This window comes from Schistocerca americana, chromosome 3, assembly GCF_021461395.2.
Source record: "Schistocerca americana isolate TAMUIC-IGC-003095 chromosome 3, iqSchAmer2.1, whole genome shotgun sequence".
Classification (NCBI taxonomy): domain Eukaryota; kingdom Metazoa; phylum Arthropoda; class Insecta; order Orthoptera; family Acrididae; genus Schistocerca; species Schistocerca americana.
In genome coordinates this window covers 650,506,005-650,525,832 of record NC_060121.1, presented here as the reverse complement: position 1 = coordinate 650,525,832, position 19,828 = coordinate 650,506,005, and the positions used below count along the sequence as shown (strand labels likewise).

Genomic DNA, 19,828 nt, shown 5'->3' with positions numbered 1-19,828 from the left:
ATCACATATTGTGTTCAGTAGTGTGACTTAATGGCCACTTGACGCGCTGCTGTCCCAATCAGCTGGACTGTCGTAACTGAGGTACAAATGTGTGTGCGACCCCAGTAGTGTGTATATCGTGCGTCCTGTGTGCGCAGTAGTAGTCACGGACCAGCAGGGCCAGTTTAAAGGCTCAAGGAGCACAAACCGCCGCTCCGATGGCCAAGCTGAGAGAGGCGCCAGAGCAGTGAGATTTCTATACGGGACGTAGCAAAACTGGTAGCTTGGGACGCCAAGGATAAAGGAGCACCCAAGATTTGTATACAGTGCGCTTCACAATTAGTGACAAAAATTGACATGAAAGAAAGTTTGCGAAGGGAAAGGAACAAGACGGAGGGCTCGAAATGTGTAAAAATGTTCTGGAACTGGTCCTGCCGACGAGGATATGTCCATAAAGAAGACAAACTAAGGGAAAAGCAACAACGCTTACTATCTAGAAAGCTCCGCTTTTACACAACTACCGAGCGAGGGAGCGCCGTGTTTAAGGCAGTGAACTAGTATTCGGGGGGAAGTCGGTAGAAATTCCAGTCCAGGTAGCCAGATGGACAGAAGTGCCAATGCTCAAAATGTTTTACGGGAATGCAGCCGGGAGACTTCTTCGACAACCGCCGATATTTCAAAGGATACACATCCTGTCATTTTCAAGCTAAAACGACAGAAAGTAAGTACTGTACAAGGGACATTAAAACCTCAGTTTACAGAGCAATCCCGGAAAGATAACACACACATACTATCGATAACTTCTGACGTCGGCCATCTTTGGTTGTGTGATGTCGCTAGTGTTTACGATGAGTTTGTGTGTGTTTGTGTTACCTTATATTCGGTTTGGTAGATGTGCCTGCCACATCCGGTAAAATATATGGACGGCCTCAGCGAGAAAAATTCCGTCCTGGAGGTAGTGGAGGTAGTGGACCTAGATCAGTTATAGACCTTAAAAAAATGAAACACAGTGTTAATATAATACGAACCCAATACATCACACGCAACAATGTCACGTATCGCCAGACCGGTCCACCGACCCATATGTAACCTATTGATTCTACCGTGATAAGGGCGCCTCCTTAACCAAGAGGCAATTTTCTAGAATGCTCTACGACTGTGTGCATGAGAAGGGCTTTATTGATATCAATTGAGGCTCTAAAAAATCTCCAAAGTTCAATCATGTAAGAGTAGGAAGTCAACATTAATATATATTACAAAGTACGAGGCTAAACCTTTTACAAATTGTAATGATTCCGCCATGTCTTTTAAGGTTCGATTACGTAGGTGGGCGAAACGTACGAAGAAGTTCGACTACACCGACCAGTTCTTGGTTAGTCATTGGTCGCGTGCGAAGTTTATTGAGACGTATCGGGAAGCGTTTCAGCAAAATCGGAAAGAACGTCGTGAATTGTCGCATTTTGATTTGTTGTATTCCGGTTGGTAACGGATCTCATCCTTATCGCTATCTTAGCGTAACTCATGTTCAGTAATCCTACACCTAAAAAATAAAACGTCTCCCTGCCGCGTCTAGTAAAACTAGAGACGCGGTAGAGTCACAAATCATTCCCGTAAGTTATTTGAACATTGCATACGTCGTGAGAATCTCAGGTCTCGCAATGCCAATGCTGTCTTGCTTGTAAGCTACTCTGAAACAAATTGTATTTACTTCTACGTCAGCTATTTATTTGGACGACAGTCCTGTGAACATGAACCTGTTATTTAATTCACGGATATACAATTGTTCCTTTTAATATTAATTGACATAGATTATCGATGGAAGGCTTGTCGCACTTTTTGAGACTGAGCTGCTGTTGGCGCTGTGGTCTCCCTAAAAGAATGCAGAGGCCATCGTAATACTGAAACTGTTGATTTATGACGTCGTACAAATTACCCTTTTTGTGTTACAAAATTCCGATGGTACGCTGCTGTTCTCGGATGTTTATTACTTTAGATACCCTCGTATACAATACCCTAATTTTTGTTAACACTGTAATAAATTTAAAGTAGTTTGAGTGATACGGGAAACAATCGTGCTGAATGCACGATGTCTGACGACTATTTACTTCACTTCTGAACTTCCTTCGCTTCTTCGAAAAATGAACATGGCGACGGTCTGCAGTTAATGTAATGAGATTCGGGTACAAAAGCCGATTTCTCGCCGCATTCGTGGGAAGTTGAGAAATACGGATGTAATTAACATAATGAAATTCCTCGCTGCGGTAACTCCTGAAAGGTCATAAAATAGGTGTTATAAAAGCAGGCTCGACAGTGAAAGGCTGCAGTTGGAATCGTGAAGCCTGAAGGAATAAAATGGTATTTGTAGCGCTGATGCAGTATTTAGAAGTGTAGTGAAAATAAAATTGACAAACTCGATCTCAGTAGAAGACGTGCGGCTTCCAAAACAGCGTATCTTGTGTAACACCAAAATGGTGAGGTTCTGCTGCATATTTTCCACATTTATTCTCACATTCAACTGAGTAAAGACACCTGCTTTTTATGGCGTACCACCACGTTTCGATCCGACTACGGTTGCCGAGCCTCATGGTTTGCACTCGTGAGAAAAACAATGAAGACTGTGGTAAACACCCAAAGATTTTAGCAGTTTCTCGCACTACTGTAGCACATACTTAGATGTTACACATGCTGATTTAGTACAATCAGTTTTTTACACCGTTATCGAGAAATTTAGGTCTAGATTTATACGTGACAGTCTAATACCATATGAGAGCATCAGCCATAGAGCAGCGTCAAACTGCGCTCGTGTACAAAACGGAAGGACGAAATTGCAATGACACTTTGACCATACATAGAATTCTACATCTACATCCATACTCCGCAAGCCACCTGACGGTGTGTGGCGGAGGGTACCCTGAGTACCTCTATCGGTTCTCCCTTCTATTCCAGTCTCGTATTGTTCGTGGAAAGAAGAATTGTCGGTATGATTCTGTGTGGGCTCTAATCTCTCTGATTTTATCCTCATGATCTCTTCGCGAGATATACGTAGGAGGGAGCAATGTACTGCTTGACTCTTCGGTGAAGGTATGTTCTCGAAACTCTAACAAAAACCCGTACCGAGCTACTGAGCGTCTCTCCTGCAGAGTCTTCCACTGGAGTTCATCTATCATCTCCGTAACGCTTTCGCGATTACTAAATGATCCTGTAACGAAGCGCGCTGCTCTCCGTTGGATCTTCTCTATCTCTTCTATCAACCCTATCTGGTATGGATCCCACACTGCTGAGCAGTGTTCAAGCAGTGGGCGCACAAACGTACTGTAACCTACTTCCTTTGTTTTCGGATTGCATTTACTTAGGATTCTTCCAATGAATCTCAATCTAGCATCTGCTTTACCGACGATCAACTTTATATGATCATTCCATTTTAAATCACTCCTAATGCGTACTCCCAGGTAATTTATGGAATTAACTGCGTCCAGTTGCTGACCTGCTATTTTGTAGCTAAATGATAAGGGATCTTTCTTTCTATGTATTTGCAGCACATTACACTTGTCTGCATTGAGATTCAATTGCCATTCCCTGCACCATGCGTCAATTCGCTGCAGATCCTCCTGCATTTCAGTACAATTTTCCATTGTTGCAACCTCTCGAAACACCACAGCATCATCTGCAAAAAGCCTCAGTGAACTTCCGATGTCATCCACAAGGTCATTTATGTATATTGTGAATAGCAACGGTCCTATGTCACTCCCCTGCGGCACACCTGAAATCACTCTTACTTCGTAGGACTTCTCTCCATTGAGAATGACATACTGCGTTATGTTATCTAGGAACTCTTCAATCCAATCACACAATTGGTCTGATAGTCCATATGCTCTTACTTTGTTCATTAAACGACTGTGGGGAATTGTATCGAACGCCTTGCGGAAGTCAAGAAACACGGTATCTACCTGTGAACCCGTGTCTATGGCCCTCTGAGTCTCGTGGACGAATAGCGCGACGAATTGCTACAGTACAGTATAATACAAGAGGTAACTTAAGGAAATACACAATGCGACAACTTGAAATGACACTGTCATTGAAAGACAACAATTACATTGAAGTCAGCACCATTTATGACGATTCCCTGGACATTGCAAAAGGTGGGATATAGTTCATAACAGGGCGCGTGATCACTACGGGTAGCAATGGACGCTCTGCAGCGTGCTCCCAAGCTGGCAGCATGTCTGGTAAGAAATTGTTGTGGTGGGGCGTTCCATCCCTCCACCAGCGCGGATGCTCGCTGGTGCATGTGGACGTGCAGCAATACTTCTGCCCATCGCTTCCCACACTTGATCGACAGAATTTAAGTCGGGGGAACGGTCAAGCCAGTCCATTCGCCGAATATCCTCTCGGCTTAAGAGCTCCTCCACCTGCGCTGGTCCGCGCGACCGCTACGGTCGCAGGTTCGAATCCTGCCTCGGGCATGGATGTGTATGATGCCCTTAGGTTAGTTACCTTTAAGTAGATAACTCGCGAGAGTGCGTTACGGAGATGCTAAACAAACTCCACTGGCAGACGGTACAAGAGAGACCTTGTGCATCACCGCTGAAATTTCGGGACAACACTTTTCAGGAGGAGTCAGTCCCCCCACATACATCTCACGTATTGACGACGAGGAAGAAATTCGAGAAATTGGAGCCAGTACAGAGGTTTACCGACAATCATTCTTCCCAAGCACTATTAGCGAGTGGAACAGGGTTGGAGTACCCTCCGCCACACACCATTACGTGGCTTGCCGAGTATGATGTAGATGTAGATGAATGTTGTCGAATATTTGGGTGGAGCGAAAATAAGACTTCTTAAAATTTTTTCATGGGACTTTTTCCGAAATTTGATTGCCAAACGAAAAGTGAGAAATGGTTGAATAGAGTATCAAATTGAGCAGCGTGGGATCTATACTGATGGAAGAAAATCGCAACACCAAAAAATTAATGTAGAGAAATGAAATTTCGGGAATAATTTGTCTAGGTAACACATTTAAGTGATTAATATTGCGATATCACAGATTAATGTAGGCGCGAGATAATCCACTGCAAATGTGATATGGTGCTACATTAACAGCCGGTGTAACCGCCAGAAAGTTGAATGCAAGCAAGCAAACCTACGCCGGCCGAAGTGGCCGAGCGGTTCTAGGCGCTACGGTCTGGAACCGCGCGACCGCTACGGTCGCCGGTTCGAATCCTGCCTCGGGCATGGGTGTGTGTGTGATGTCCTTAGGTCAGTTAGGTTTAAGTAGCTCTAAGTTCTAGGGGACTGATGACCTCAACAGTTAAGTCCCATAGTGCTCAGAGACATTTTTTTTTTTTTTTGCACACCTACCTGCGTTGTGTTGTAAAGGCACCAGATTTCAATTTGTGGCATGGAGTTTCTTGCGCGTTGCACTTGGTCGGTCAATAAAGAGACACTTAACGCTGGTTATGGATGACGAAATGTCGTCCGATGATGTTCCACCTGTGTTCGATTGGAGGAAGATCTGGTGATCGACCACGGCAAGGCAACTTGTCGACACTCCATAGGGCATGTTACTAATTTGCAGTCAGGGTGCTGGGATAACCACAAGAGTGATCCAACTGTCATGCAAAATCGCATCCAAGACCATAACTCCAGGTGTAGGCCCAGCATGTTTGGTGCACGGAGAGGTTGGTTTAATGCCCTCAACTAGCCTCCTCCTAACTAACAGACGACCAACAATGGTAACGTCGCAGGACAAACTTTCATCAGGAAACACAACAGACATCCACCATGCCCTGCATTGGGGCCTCGCTTCACACCACTGAAGTCGAAAAATGGCGGTGGTTTGGTGCACACTGTCCTTAACTTAACCGATTGGTAACAGTTCGTTGTGTCACTGTGGTGCCAACTGCTGTTCAAATTGTTGCTGTAGATGCAGTATGATGTACCAGAGCCATGTGCCGAAGATGGTGGTCTTCCCTCTCGGTATGCCAAGTGGCCGTCCAGATCCTGGTCTTCTTGCGGCCATACGCCGTCGCCAGCAGTCACGTACAGTGGCTGCCCTCCTGCCAAGTCTTTCTGCAGAATGCAGAAGGAACATCCAGCTTCTCGTAGCTCTGTTACACGACCTCGTCCAAACTTAGTGAGGTGTTGCTAATGGCATCTTCGTCGCTTTAACGGTGTTCTTGGCTAACATCAACTCACCACGTCCAGTCTCATAGATAAATAAAGCTCACGACACTTACAGTGTGTATTTAAAGCGCCACTCTCATGCGACTGGCGCAAAATTTGAACATATATCGTCTTTCAGATGTAGAAAAATGCCTACCAACTTTGTTCAGTGTCTTGCTACTCCTTATTGGTGCTGCGATTTTTTTCCGTCACTGTGTTTTCTTAAGAAAAGATTAGGTGTTGCAGATTTGCTGTAGGCACATTCCCGCTGCGGTATGGATAACAGGTGCATCATAGTGTGCGCGCAAAATTACGTGGCACCTGAAAACGTACTCCAAAGTCGAAGTACGTGGAACAGTACGTTCCTTTTTGGGAAAAACATCTAAATTGCACACAGATTCACAGTAAAATTCTGGAGATATACACCAAATGCAATGTCGCGTCCAGCTTTGGTGAAAGAGATTTTCCAACGAGAAGGGCGTCCACATAGCAGTTCTCTAATTGCTCCGTGACCAAGGTGCGTGTTTCAAACGTTGAGGAACTACACAATTGATAGAATGTTCCTACTGTTGTTTGCAGAGACTTGGTGAATATGTTAAAAAATAGTGCAACGTCTCTGTGTCACTTCGAAGTGTAGTGAAGGACTCTGTGGTGTCACCGCCAGACACCACACTTGTTAGGTGGTAGCCTTTAAATCGGCCGCGGTCCGTTAGTATACGTCGGACCCGCGTGTCGCCACTATCAGTGATTGCAGACAGAGCGTCGCCACACGGCAGGTCTAGAGAGACTTCCTAGCACTCGCCCCAGTTGTGTGTGTGTGTTAAATCTTATGGGACTTAACTGCTAAGGTCATCAGTCCCTAAGTTTACACACTACTTAATCTAAATTATCCTAAGGAAGAACACACACACCCATGCCCGAGGGAGGACTCGAACCTCCGCCGGGACCAGCCGCACAGTCCGTAGCTGCAGCGCGTTAGACCGCTCGGCTAATCCCGCACGGCGCCCCAGTTGTACAACCGAATTTGCTAGCGATGGTTCACTGACAAAATACGCTCTCATTAGCCGAGACGATAGTTTAACATAGCCTTCAGCTACGTCATTTGCTACGACCTAGCAAGGCGCCATTATCAGTTACCATTGATATTGTGAATCATGTACCGGCAAGACCGACGTTCACCATTTATGGATTAAAAGTTAAGCATTCCACCAGCTACGTCCGTTTTTTCTAAATTCTAATTTCCTTGTCCTGTTCCAGACCTCACGCCAGCCTGCGTGAGCTAAAACGCGTGCCTTTCGGCTTCCTCTATTATTAAGGTGTTGGCTCTCCTGCCAACACACAACAGATTCAATAAGAGTTACGTGGCCTGCCATAACAATGTCCCCTCTTACTGAGGAAAATTATGCATAGTTTTGTGCTGTTGCTTTCACAAAAGAGTGAAAGACCTTCCTTCCTCAATTCCACGTATTATATTCACTTATTTGAGTTCTTTCTTAATGTTTTTACTTCTTCAAGATGCATATTCTTCTCTCTTTAATAATTTTCCTCTGGAATATCATAACAAGCCTAAATGCTGAATAATGAATCCAGTTCCCAAAATCGGAGAACTTCCCGCAGAAACTGTTAAGTGCTGATCGCTATTCATGAAATCGACCACCGCCCAGAGAGTTTCAGTTTTGTCGGGTTCGTGCGGATGCAGATAACAGTTTCCGCATCTATCTGTGTGCACACGGTGCAGTAGTCGGGGGCGCACCTAGCAAACACTGAGAGAAGCGATAAGTGAATTCCGAACTTCAGACACTAAATGTTTCAGCACTGGCGCATTTTGTAAACACCCACCCATAGTGTGAGGGTTAAATACTTTCTAGTTTAAGTGTATGCCATACAGTACAGAAGAGAAGGAATGGAGATTACGGTTTCAGGTTCTGTCAATAACGAAGTCGTTAGAGGCGTATCATAAGCTTTGATCGCAAAATAATAGGAAGTGGGCCATATCCTTTCATTAAAGAAAACATCTGGCAAAGCCATACACAACATTAATAAGTAACTGCAGGAAAAGTTCCAGAAAATGTACATCTGGAGTATAGAATTTTATAGAAATGAGTAGACGATATAATAACGGAGAAATAGAAATTGGAGCTGTTTTAAATGTGGTGATACAAAAGGATGTTAAAAATCGAATAGACAGACAGGGTACCATTTGAAGTAAGACCAGTAATAACTGGTGTTAGAAGAGTATAAAAGCACTTTCTAGAAGAAGGAACAGGCTACCGGGACACCTGAAACAGTTAACTTTGGCTATGAAGAAACGCTAGAGGAAGGGAGTGGGCGATTTGTAAGGTAGACAAGTATTCAACACAAAATCAAATAGGGATTATTCAGAAGAGGTTTAATAACGACTCAGAAATTAGGAATGCGAGTAAGCTGTTACGAGCAGAATAATGACAACATTCCTTCAACTGAAAAGCTGACAGTGTATACAACGTTAGTACGACTCATTCTAGAGTACTGCTCGTGTGTTTGGTATCCGCACCACGTCGTATTAAAGGAAGACATAGAAACAATTTAGAGGCGGGTTACTGCATTTATTATCGATGGCATCGATCAACACGCGAGCATTACACCGATGATTCGTGAACTGGAGAGAACACATTCTTTTCGTGAAACACTATTGAGACGTTTAGATAACCGGCATTTGAAATTGACTGCAGAATGATTCTACTTCCGCCAGCGAACATTTCTCGTCGGGACCACGAAGACACGATAAGAGAAATTACAGTCTTACGGAGGCAAATAGTCGTTTTTCCTCCACTTAGTTTGCGAGTAGAACAGGAAAGGAAATGACTTGTAGTGGTACAACGTACCCTTAGCCGTGCACCATGCGGTGGCTTGTGGAGTACATATGTATGTAGATGTAGATGTAGAATAGCAATGTTACTGACATTTAAGAAATCTCAAACAGTGTAGTAAGCCATACAATTTTAGACAGTTAAGCAGAGCAAAAATAGCTCCAAATCTGAAAAGATACAGACTCCACTTGGAGGGGATAGAAATGTAGTTTATAGGAATTTGTATAATAATAGCGAGGTATAAAACTAAACTCCGTCCGAACAGGCATAGGGAGGCCAACGGTACAGACGGACAGTCGTGTAGTCCTCGGACGATAGATGTCACTGGATGTGGATATGGAGTGGCATGTGGTCAGCACACTGCTCTAGCAGCCGTTGTCAGTTTCGTGAATGGAGCTGCCACTTCTCAGAAAAGTAATTCCTCAATTGGCGTCACAAAGGCTGAGTGCATCCCGCTTGCCAACGGTGGTCGGCAGACCCAGACGTTTATCTACCCAAGTACTAATCAATCCCGACAGCGCTTAACTTCGGTGATCTGACGGGAACCGGTGTTACCACTGCGGCAAGGCCGTTTGTAACAGGGAGGTCTACCAGATGAAATTTAGCTACAACGTCAGCAACTGAGAAATTATAGGTAATACCTGAATACGTGAAAAAGGGAATCATTCAACAAAGGTACCTGTGCGAACAACAACAAAATGTAGCGTGTACAGAGACAAAAAGATAAAAGGAAATCTCAAGTGGAACGAAACCGCTATTAAAGATAAGGCAAAAACTGCAACAACAGACAAAAAATTGTTCTTATATTTGAAGAGTCGTTTCGATATACCTTTCAGGAGATGAAAAAGCTATACAGATAGTTATAATGAAAATGACATCCCAGAATAATATCTGTGGAGGGAGACAATTCCCTAAATCTTGAACAATACCGTAATTATTCAGCCTCACAAGAATGATGATACACACAAAAAAAACTGCAGACCGATCAGTCTCACCTCTTAATATACAATAAGTTCACTGATATCATCACTAACCACACAGAAAATATATTACACAGGCAAAGCAGCAAGTTCAGTGTAACATTGAATGCATATAACAAACACTTAACAAGTCACGAATGAAACTGAGGAACAGAGCAACAAGTATGAACAACCAGTATGATTAAAACTAATATTTTTTTAGAAAGCTCTTCAATAATTTGTATCTAAGTTATTAATTACCTCGGCACTGATTCAACTTACGTTACAATAATGAAAAGTATATGGGGTGAACCAGAATTCCAGCAACAAACTTTCAGAGATATTTAGTAAACATGAGCTCTAAAATACATACCTTAAGAGCTATGAGCACTAATTCATCTTCGATACACTGAAATGTCTCTTCTACTGCACGGTTTCTGTTTTCCTTATTTTTCGAGGAGCCGGTATGGACCAAAATAAAGAAAAGCATGCCGTAAATATGGGCTCTAAAATGCTTACGTTAGGAGTTAAGAGCACTTCTTCCATAGAAGAGGTGATTTTCACAGTAGTGAAGAAAAACAATTGCTCATACAGTAGTTTTTAAGGTATGTATTTTAGAACCCATGCTTACCAGACATTTTTTCTTGTTCTGTTACACACTACCATCTCTGAAAGTTTGTTGGTGGAGTTCTGGTTCACCCTGTACATTTCATCAGGATAATGGTAAATTCAGAATTGATGGAGGAATTTTGCAAGGGGATTCCTTGCAATTAAACCTGTTCTCAGCAGTCATAGAGGAAGTTTCAGATACGGGGAAAACGAAGGAGTACATGGGAGATAACCTACCTTAAACCAGCTTCTTATCGATGATGACATTCTACCGTTAAGGTTAATGTTATGTGACAATACAGAACAATAATTAGAAACATTTACACCATAATTGAAATTTTGTTTTAATATTTGTGCTTCAGTTACTTACATCTTTAAAATGTGACAACGTACTGTGTAGTAGATCCTGGCGTGATATAACAAGATGAAAGTAATTTTCAAAATTAGCATTATAGTCCGATTCTAAAAACAACTACTTCTGAGAAATCTGCCACAACTTTTTCGATGTAGGCTTGTGTTAGCAAAGATTTTATAGGTGACGTAGATGAGTTTTTGTGTTAAGGACAGTTCAACACGACAACAAGATGGAAAGCAAAAGAAATAAGTGGAAGAGTAAAAAGTTCTGGAATGATTTTGAGAAACTAAATATTTTCAAAATCAAATTTCAATTGTGCTCGAAATAAAAGTTTACCGTCATTGCATGTTACTACAAGAGTTGACGTATGGCTGTGAAAACTTTTCAAAGGGTTTTTAGGCGAGTTTTGGAAACATGCATGTTGGGAATAACCAGGAAAGGCAGGTAAACACGCAAATTGGTCAGGGAACACACTAAAGAAGAAAAGTGTAGTTGTTCTGTAGTGAAAAATAATTGGAAGAGGATGGTACATGCAACCAGGCGGATGGCTGATAGATGAACGAGGACAGTTCAGTGCTGATGAGCTAATGGAAGTTGGGTAGTTGGCAGAAGACATGCATGAGCACACGGGTGGGTGTAGTTACAGACTGTAGAAGCCTAAAGAAGGTCTTCATGCTACAGCGGATGTCAAATGGCTGATGATCCCAAATACCCGTTGGAATTCTATGACTAACCCTTTAGTTGCTTTTTCGCATCACCAGCGAGAAAATTCCCTGATTTGGGCTATCATACAAGCGATTCAGATCTTGATTATACCCCTGAAGGCACTATTCGTTCACACCATAATAATGAACTGACACAGAAATATCTGGTAACATTGCGTTTACCAATCTATGGTCAGAAGCAGAATCAAATGTTGAAACATGCTGGTAAGTTAACCAGAAAAGATCTGTGAAGGATACCTACTACGAGCCTAACAGCAAAGTACTGCAGCTGCCCATTTACGAAAAACACATCAGTTCGTGGCCTTCAAAATAAATAGGAGAAAAGAAGCTATAGTCACAAGACTGATTATAGATATTCGTACGAACTTTGTCTGCGATGGTAATTAAGAATGAAAGTAAATTACACCAGTAATCTCCTATTTCTGCGTGCGTGTTTGTTTTTAAGAAATACAAGACGGAGCGAGATGAAGGAGGAGGGCGTTCCAAACCTCGTCCGTTTATTCTGATATAGGATCTCCCTTGGTGTACCTAAACAACATTATTTTCCGTTAGAAAAGTCTCGACCGATTCCTTATTCTATTTTTCCAAAACTGGGATGAGTACCTAATGATTTGTATGTCAAAGCATAGCTAAATATTGAAAATAAAAACACCAGTCGAGTAAATGGAATGTGAGAAACAATGGGAAAAGCACGCAAAATACTACATCACGAGAGGAGCGATGGTGAAACGTTTTACATTCGTGTGCGTAAAAATGAAGTTAGTGTTACAAAGCACAAATTTTAAACGGTGCTTTTATTGCGACTGTTCACCTAGACATCGTACACCGTACCGTGCGCAATCTATAGTAATTAAATGCCACTGGCATTCAGCCACTGCCGGCAGTTGTGCCAATTGGCCGCGTTTGTTAAAAATAAACAATATGAAACTGTATTCGTTTCAGTTAGCAGAAAGGCAGTTTTTGTTAATCGTTGCTTTGTTTACACTGCAATTATAGCTACAGCACTGTCATACAAAAACGCGTTTGCCGTGCCAGTTACGAGCATACACAAAACAGCCCTTTGTGCAAGCGGGGTGTTTTTTCCCTGGTAATGCACAGTCAGGAAATGTTGTCAGCTGCACAGATATTGATTCCATTTTTTGGTGTAAGCGACCCCCCTTTATGACAGCAAGGCGTTTTGAATGCTCGGATTTCTACATTACAGAGACAAAACAATCTGTATCTGAATGCGTTGGTCTGCACTAGTCGAGCTGAGCGTTTTATGCGCTACCATTAGTAGTTTCTGGACCGTAGGAGACGGCTTTCATTCGCATATACATACGCTGATGAACTACAACATTCGGTACATACGGGTAAACTTCGTGTCAATTCTCTTTTGTTTACCACTGCCAACAAGCTCATCGATATAGTAACATGGCGACGTCTCGTGATCCGCATGTGAACAAAAAAACACTTGAGTTGACGAAAGTCATGTGATGGCGATATGCACATGTAAGAGATGGCGGTAGTATCGCGTACGTAAAGTATAAGAGGCCAGTGCATTGGTGAAGCTGTCATTTGTACTCAGGTGATTCATGTGAAGAAGTTTCCGTCGGGATTATGGCAACACGACAGGGATTTTTAGACTTTAAACGCGTAGTGGTAGATGCAGGTAGACACATGAGACGTTCTGTTTCTGAAATCGTTAGGGAGCTAGTGCTTTTGAGATCCACAATGTCAAGAGTGTGCCGGGAATAAAAAATTCCAGGCATTTCCTCTCATCACAGACTTCAAGTGACCGACGGCCTTCACTTAACGACCGAGAGCAGCGGCGTTTCGGAGGAACTGTCAGTGCTAACAGACAAGCAACACTGCATGAAATAACCACAGAGATCTATCCGGGACGTACGACGAGAGTATCCATTAGGACAGTGTGATGTGATTTAGCGTTAATAGTCTATGACGGCAGATGACCGACACTATTGCCTTTGCTAACAGCACGAACCCCCCTGCAACGCCTCTCCTGTGCTCGTCACCATACCGGCTGGATGCTACACGATGGGAAAACAGTGCCTAGGTCAGATGAGTCCCGAAATAAAGTTAGTAGAAGCTGACAGTAGGGTTCGAGTGCAGCACAAATCTCACGAAGCCAAGTTCTCAAAAAGCACTGTGCAAGCTACTGGTGGATCCACAGTAGCGTGGGCTGTGTCTTCTAGTGGAAATGGTTATGTTCGGCTACTTGGAGTCCATTTTCAGACATTCAAGGACATCATGTTCCCAAACAACGTTGTCATTTTTCGCTATTGGTTTGGAAAACATTCTGAACGATTTGAGCGGATGATTTGGCCACCCAGACCGCCCGACAAGAAACCCTTCGAACATTTATGGGTCATAAACAAGCGGTCAGTGCGTGCGCAATATCTTGCATTGGCAACATTTTCTCAATTATGGACGGCCACAGAGGCAATATGGTTCAACATGTCTGCAGGGAACTTCCAGCGACTTGTTGAGTCCACGCCACGTCGAGTTGCTGCACTATGCTGGGCAAAAGGTGATTCAGCACGATGTTAGGAGGTACACTGTGTGATCAAAAGTATCCGGACACCCCCCGAAAACGTACGTTTTTCATATTATGTGCAATGTGTTGCCATCTGCTGCCAGGTACTGCATATCATCGACCTCAATAGTCATTAGACATCATGAGAGAGTAGAATGGGGCGCTCCGCGGAACTCACGGACTTCGAACGTGGTCAGGTGATTGGGTATCGCTTGTATCATACGTCTGTACGCGAGATTTCCACACTCCTAACCACCCCTAGGTCCACTGTTTCCAATGTGATAGTGAAGTGGAATCCTGAAGGGATACGTACAGCACAAAAGCGTACAGGCCGACCTCGTCTGTTGACTGACAGAGACCGCCGACAGCTGAAGATGATCGTAATGTGTAATAGGCAGACATCTATCCAGACCAACACACAAGAAATTCAAACTGCATGAGAATCACGCAGGTACTATGACAGTTTGGTGGGAGATGAGAAAACTTGGATTTCATGGTCGAGCGGTTGCTCACAAGCCACACATCACGTCGGTAAATGTGAAACGACGCCTCGCGTTGTGTAAGGAGCGTAAACATTGGACGAGTGAACAGTGGAAAAACGTTGTGTGGAGTGACGAATCACGTTACACAATGTGGCGATTCGATGGTAGGGTGTGGGTATGGCGAATGCCCGGTGAACGTCATCTGCCAGCGTTTGTAACGCCAACAATAAAATTCGGAGGCGGTTGTGTTATGGTGTGGTCGTGGTTTTCATGGAGGGGGCTTGCACCCCTTTTTGTTTCGCGTGGCACTGTCATAGCACAGATCTACACTGACGTCTCAAGCACATTTTCGCTTCCCACTGCTGAAGAGCAATTCGGGGATGGCGACTCCATCTTTCAACACGATCGAGCACCTGTTCATAGTACACGGCCTGTAGCGCAGTGGTTACACGACAATAACATCCCTGTAGTGGACTGACCTGCACTGAGTCCTGACCTGAATCCTATAGAACACCTTCGGGATTTTTTGGAACGCCGACATCGTACCAGGCCTCACCGATCGACAATGATACTTCTTCTCAGTACAGCACTCCGTGAAGAATGGGCTGCCATTCCCCAAGAAATCTTCCAGCACCTGATTGAACGTATGCCTGCGCGAGTGGAAGCTGTTATCAAGGCTAAAGGTGGGCCAACACCATACTGAATTCCAGAATTACCGATGTAGGGCGCCACGAATTTTTATGTCATTTTCGGGTAGGTGTCCGTATACTTTGATTACATAGTGTATCTCTTGACCTTTGTCACCTCAGTGTAACAACATAAGGAGTGTCTGAACCTGAGTCTCTATATAATGTGATTTCACGAAATAGTGTTTCTTCCGTGTTGTAATTTGCGCCACGCTTGCTGATCACCTGCTGCAGCCGCAAGCGTGGCTAAAAGTGGGCAGCCTTTCGATGCGATAGGTAAATATCCTTTCCCTTACGTCCCTTTGGCCGTGGGTGCATTCTGACACAAAATTTTAGAAATTAAGCACTGATTAAGACCACTGTCCACCGCAAGACTGAAGTACGCCTGAGACCATTGAGTGCACCTGACGGAGTTAGAAAGTATAAAGGCGGGACGGGGACAATTGCGGAATCATTCCAGCGACAATATGAGCGGAAAATATTGAAATCCATTGACATAAGCGACTCTGAAAAAGCGCAGATAGTTATAGCTAGCCGCCTGGGAACGAGCACCTCGGGAAAGACAAAAAGGCGAAATCGAGAAAGAGAGCGACAATGTGTTATATGCCACATCATATCAAGTGGAAGGCGGAATCTTGCCCGCTCTGTAGGATTAGGATAGGAACGATCAGTGTCTGACCTCAAGATAGGATAAAAGCTGATGTGGGCATGAGTGTTTCGGAGCATACCGTTCTGCGTACATAGTTGAAAGTGAGGTTCTGCATGAGTCCAGCTCTACGTGTTTACCCCGTGTTCAGCTCATGTTGACCCCAAGTTGACCCATCAACATCGTCAGTTACGAGTTCATTGGGCACGGATTCGTCAAGATGAAACCGTGGATCGATAGCAAAGTGTCACCTGGTCCGATGAATCAAATTGCTTGTTATAGCAGGTCGGTGGTCGCTTCCAGATAAGCCGTGACACAGGCAAATGGCTGCTCGAAACATGCACCATACCAAGCGTGTATGCCGGACGTACAAAGCAGGATATTGGGTTGGTGGATAAGTTCGTAGCGTTTTTCCATGAGTTAATAAAGACAATAGATGCAAATATCAGAGACTTTAGTCATAAATAATATAGTCTCCTTCATCATTTAAAATAGTTCTCCAACATTGGAGTACTTTCGACGACTGCAGAAACCACGTGATTTTGAGGTGAAGAACCCCTCGAGCCATATTCGGAGCGCGTTTTCATCCCCAAAGGGACGTTGTTCGACAGAGAGCAAAAAAGGTGACAATCTGAGGGCACAGGATCAGGTAAATGACTTCTCAAGTCAACTCCTGTATAGAATTTTTTGACAGTCTAGCAGAATCGTGGAGTAACATCACTCCAGGCAGTCTTCCTGGTTGTTTTTCTTATAGAGATTTCTCAGTTGTTGGCAATAAATGTCAGTAGTAATGGTTACAACTCGTGGAAGCAATTTGAAGTACACCACACTATCCCTGTTCCAGCAGATGAATTTGTGGATGCCCGCAGGTTTTGTAAGGGGAGTCGCCGTATTGTTTGGGTTCAACCACTCCTTTCTTTTTCTTATGTTACGTTAAAGACACCATTACTCTTCACCAGTAACGATACGGAACTACGGAACAGGAACGCTCGTTGTTGACGAGCCAATTGATGACGAGCAGGCAGAAATGCATCTACGACCGCCCGCTGATTTTTGTGATTTCGGCTTAGAGCTTGCGGTACTCTTACAGTCTATTTTCGAACGTTCGCCACTGCATGCAGATGTCGCAGGATTGTGAAATGATCACAGTTCATCACATTTGCCAGTTCTCGTGTACACTGGAGTGGATCATTGATTATTAATGCGTTGAAAAGATTTTCATCAAACCCCGAAGGTCTTCCTGTATGTGGAGAGTCACTAACGTCAATATAATCCTCCTTAAAACGAGAAAACCGTTTTCTTGCGGTTCTCTGTTGAGTGGCATTTTCCCCACACACGGCGCTAATGTTTCTGGGTGTCTCTGCTGCTGTCACCCCCCCCCCCCCCCCCCTTATTGAACTCAGTCCACAGCTCCACTCACTATTTCTAGATTAAAAAAAATGGCAGTGTGTAAATTCAAATAGCAACAGTGAACTACAAATAAAAATTGACAGTAGATAATTAAACCCATAGCAGCCGGAATACCAACATGAGAAACTAAAACGCTACGAAGTTGAGCACTAACCTATACTTTTCCTTCGCCGAAAATTAAAAGTCACCCACACAGCTACACATACAAGCACGTGAGACGGAATATTTAACGGCCATGTCTGTAGACCACGCGTAGTGGTTTTCCCCTCGGCCCTTTTCTTTTCCTCACTGCAACTGAAACGTGCCCTGTCTATAGAAAAGTTATTCAAAGGAAAAATCCTCCAGTTAAACTGCATTGAAAAGTGCGACTGATTTAAAAGTTTCGCGTACACATTTTGCCGCGTCAAGAAGACAAATTACAACGGCCATGGGATTATCTTTTATCCTTACAAACTGCATGAACGCCTTTGTAATAAATCTTCTGTGACCTGAAAATTTAAAAATATATCAGTAATAATTTTCCCATCACCAACAAAAAATGTAATATAATCTCAGGTCAATGCATTGCATTGTTCAGTTACTCTCGACCGTGAAAGTTTAATGAAGTTTTTAGAGTGAAAAAATGTAGAAATTAATGCAAACGGACTTCAGTATTGGCGACGATAGGTCTTTTTCCATTAAGAGAATAACTAACGAGGTAGTATGAATGAGGCTCTAATAGTTTGGTCATTGAATAATTCGGCTCCAACCATTTGAAGACGGCGTCTGAAAATAATAAATAACACACGTTATCCAAAACTGTTATTGAGATAAGATGTCTCATCCGGCACTACGAAATTAAATACAGTTAGACAATGACTCTTAACTTATTAGTGACAAGTGAAGCTAAAACACAAGTGCGATAAAAACAAAATATTGGAGCCTGTGGCTATCCTCTGAAGTTCGTCTTCCTAGTAATATACTTCGTATTCAGCATCGAGTGATTAAAGTTTTCTTTCCTTTTGATTTTAAGTACCGCATGTGCAAAAAAAATACTAATTTTGTCACAAATTTCAGTTCGTGGTTAAAAAGCAGTGCTGCAGATCACAACTATAAATCAGATGCTCTAATTCCCTAATTAACTGTAGGTTGGGGAAGTTTACAGGTAACGAGGACTACAAGTACTTGGTAAAGATAAGCGTATATTCTACCATGAAAGGCCGGGCACTGTGGCCGAGCGGTTCTAGGCGCTTCAGTCCGGAACCGCGCGCCTGCTACGGTCGCAGGTTCGAATCCTGCCTCGGGCATGGATGTGTGTGATGTCCTTAGGTTAGTTAAGCTTAAGTAGTTTAGCGGACTGATGACCTCAGATGTTAAATCTCATAGTGCTTAGAGCCATTTGAACCATCTACCATGAAAACACACAAATGTGGGATGCACTGTTCGTAAACTGTGTAAATAATGTAGTAGTTCAAACTGGTATTAATACTTCAGCCACAGAGGCCTGTTTGCAATACTTTGCGATCTATTATCGTGCTGTTCAGTCGCACTGTTCATGCTCTAGCAGTTTGGACATTTAAAAGCCGCCTACCAAATATTCAGATCTGCTTTTGGCAGTTGGTAAAGTTGTATGTAATTAACAGTGGCTCCCACTATCGATGCTGGTGATCCCTTTCACGAGCATACGTCCAACCGTTCCGTGACGTGGTTGAGTGCCGATCTCATTACACAATGCATGCACGAAAGAACCTTCACGTGTGAATTCTCTTGACACGGAGTCCATAGTCTCCCTGAAATAGAATGTTTATCCAGTTGCGTTCAAGTTCACGTTTCCTAATTCCATAACCTTTGCGACAGGTTTGATTATTGTGTAGACTACACGACACACGAATATTGAAGGTACACCTATTCATAATAATTTATGGACATTTTTACTAACGAAATACTTATATAAAAAAGAAACGACTGGTGTTCTGCCGGTTATAGGAAACGCAGTGCTTAGCGCACTGTAAGCCACACGTCTGGCAATAGTGGTGTCGCCCACTACGAAAGCACTGCACACACGGTCATACCAAAGCTCAGCCATGCACAGTCATTGTCCACACTCTCGAACCAGGCAAAAAAAATACTAATTTTGTCACAAATTTCAGTTCGTGGTTAAAAAGCAGTGCTGCAGATCACAACTATAAATCAGATGCTCTAATTCCCTAATTAACTGTAGGTTGGGGAAGTTTACAGGTAACGAGGACTACAACTGAGATGGACGAGGGTAACGTTAGTGTGAACAACTGTTCTAATGCCGTGTTAAAGTTTAGGTTCAAATGGTTCAAATGGCTCTGAGCACTATGGGACTCAACATCTTAGGTCATAAGTCCCCTAGAACTTAGAACTACTTAAACCTAACTAACCTAAAGACATCACACACACCCATGCCCGAGGCAGGAAAGTTTA

General features: G+C 43.3%; 1 protein-coding gene across 1 annotated transcript in view; it reads left to right on the top strand.

Moving 5' to 3' along the window:
• LOC124606275 (spondin-1) overlaps positions 1 to 19,828 on the top strand; it is a 605,207-nt gene that overhangs the window by 100,202 nt on the left and 485,177 nt on the right. The gene's annotated exons all lie outside the window — the stretch shown is intronic.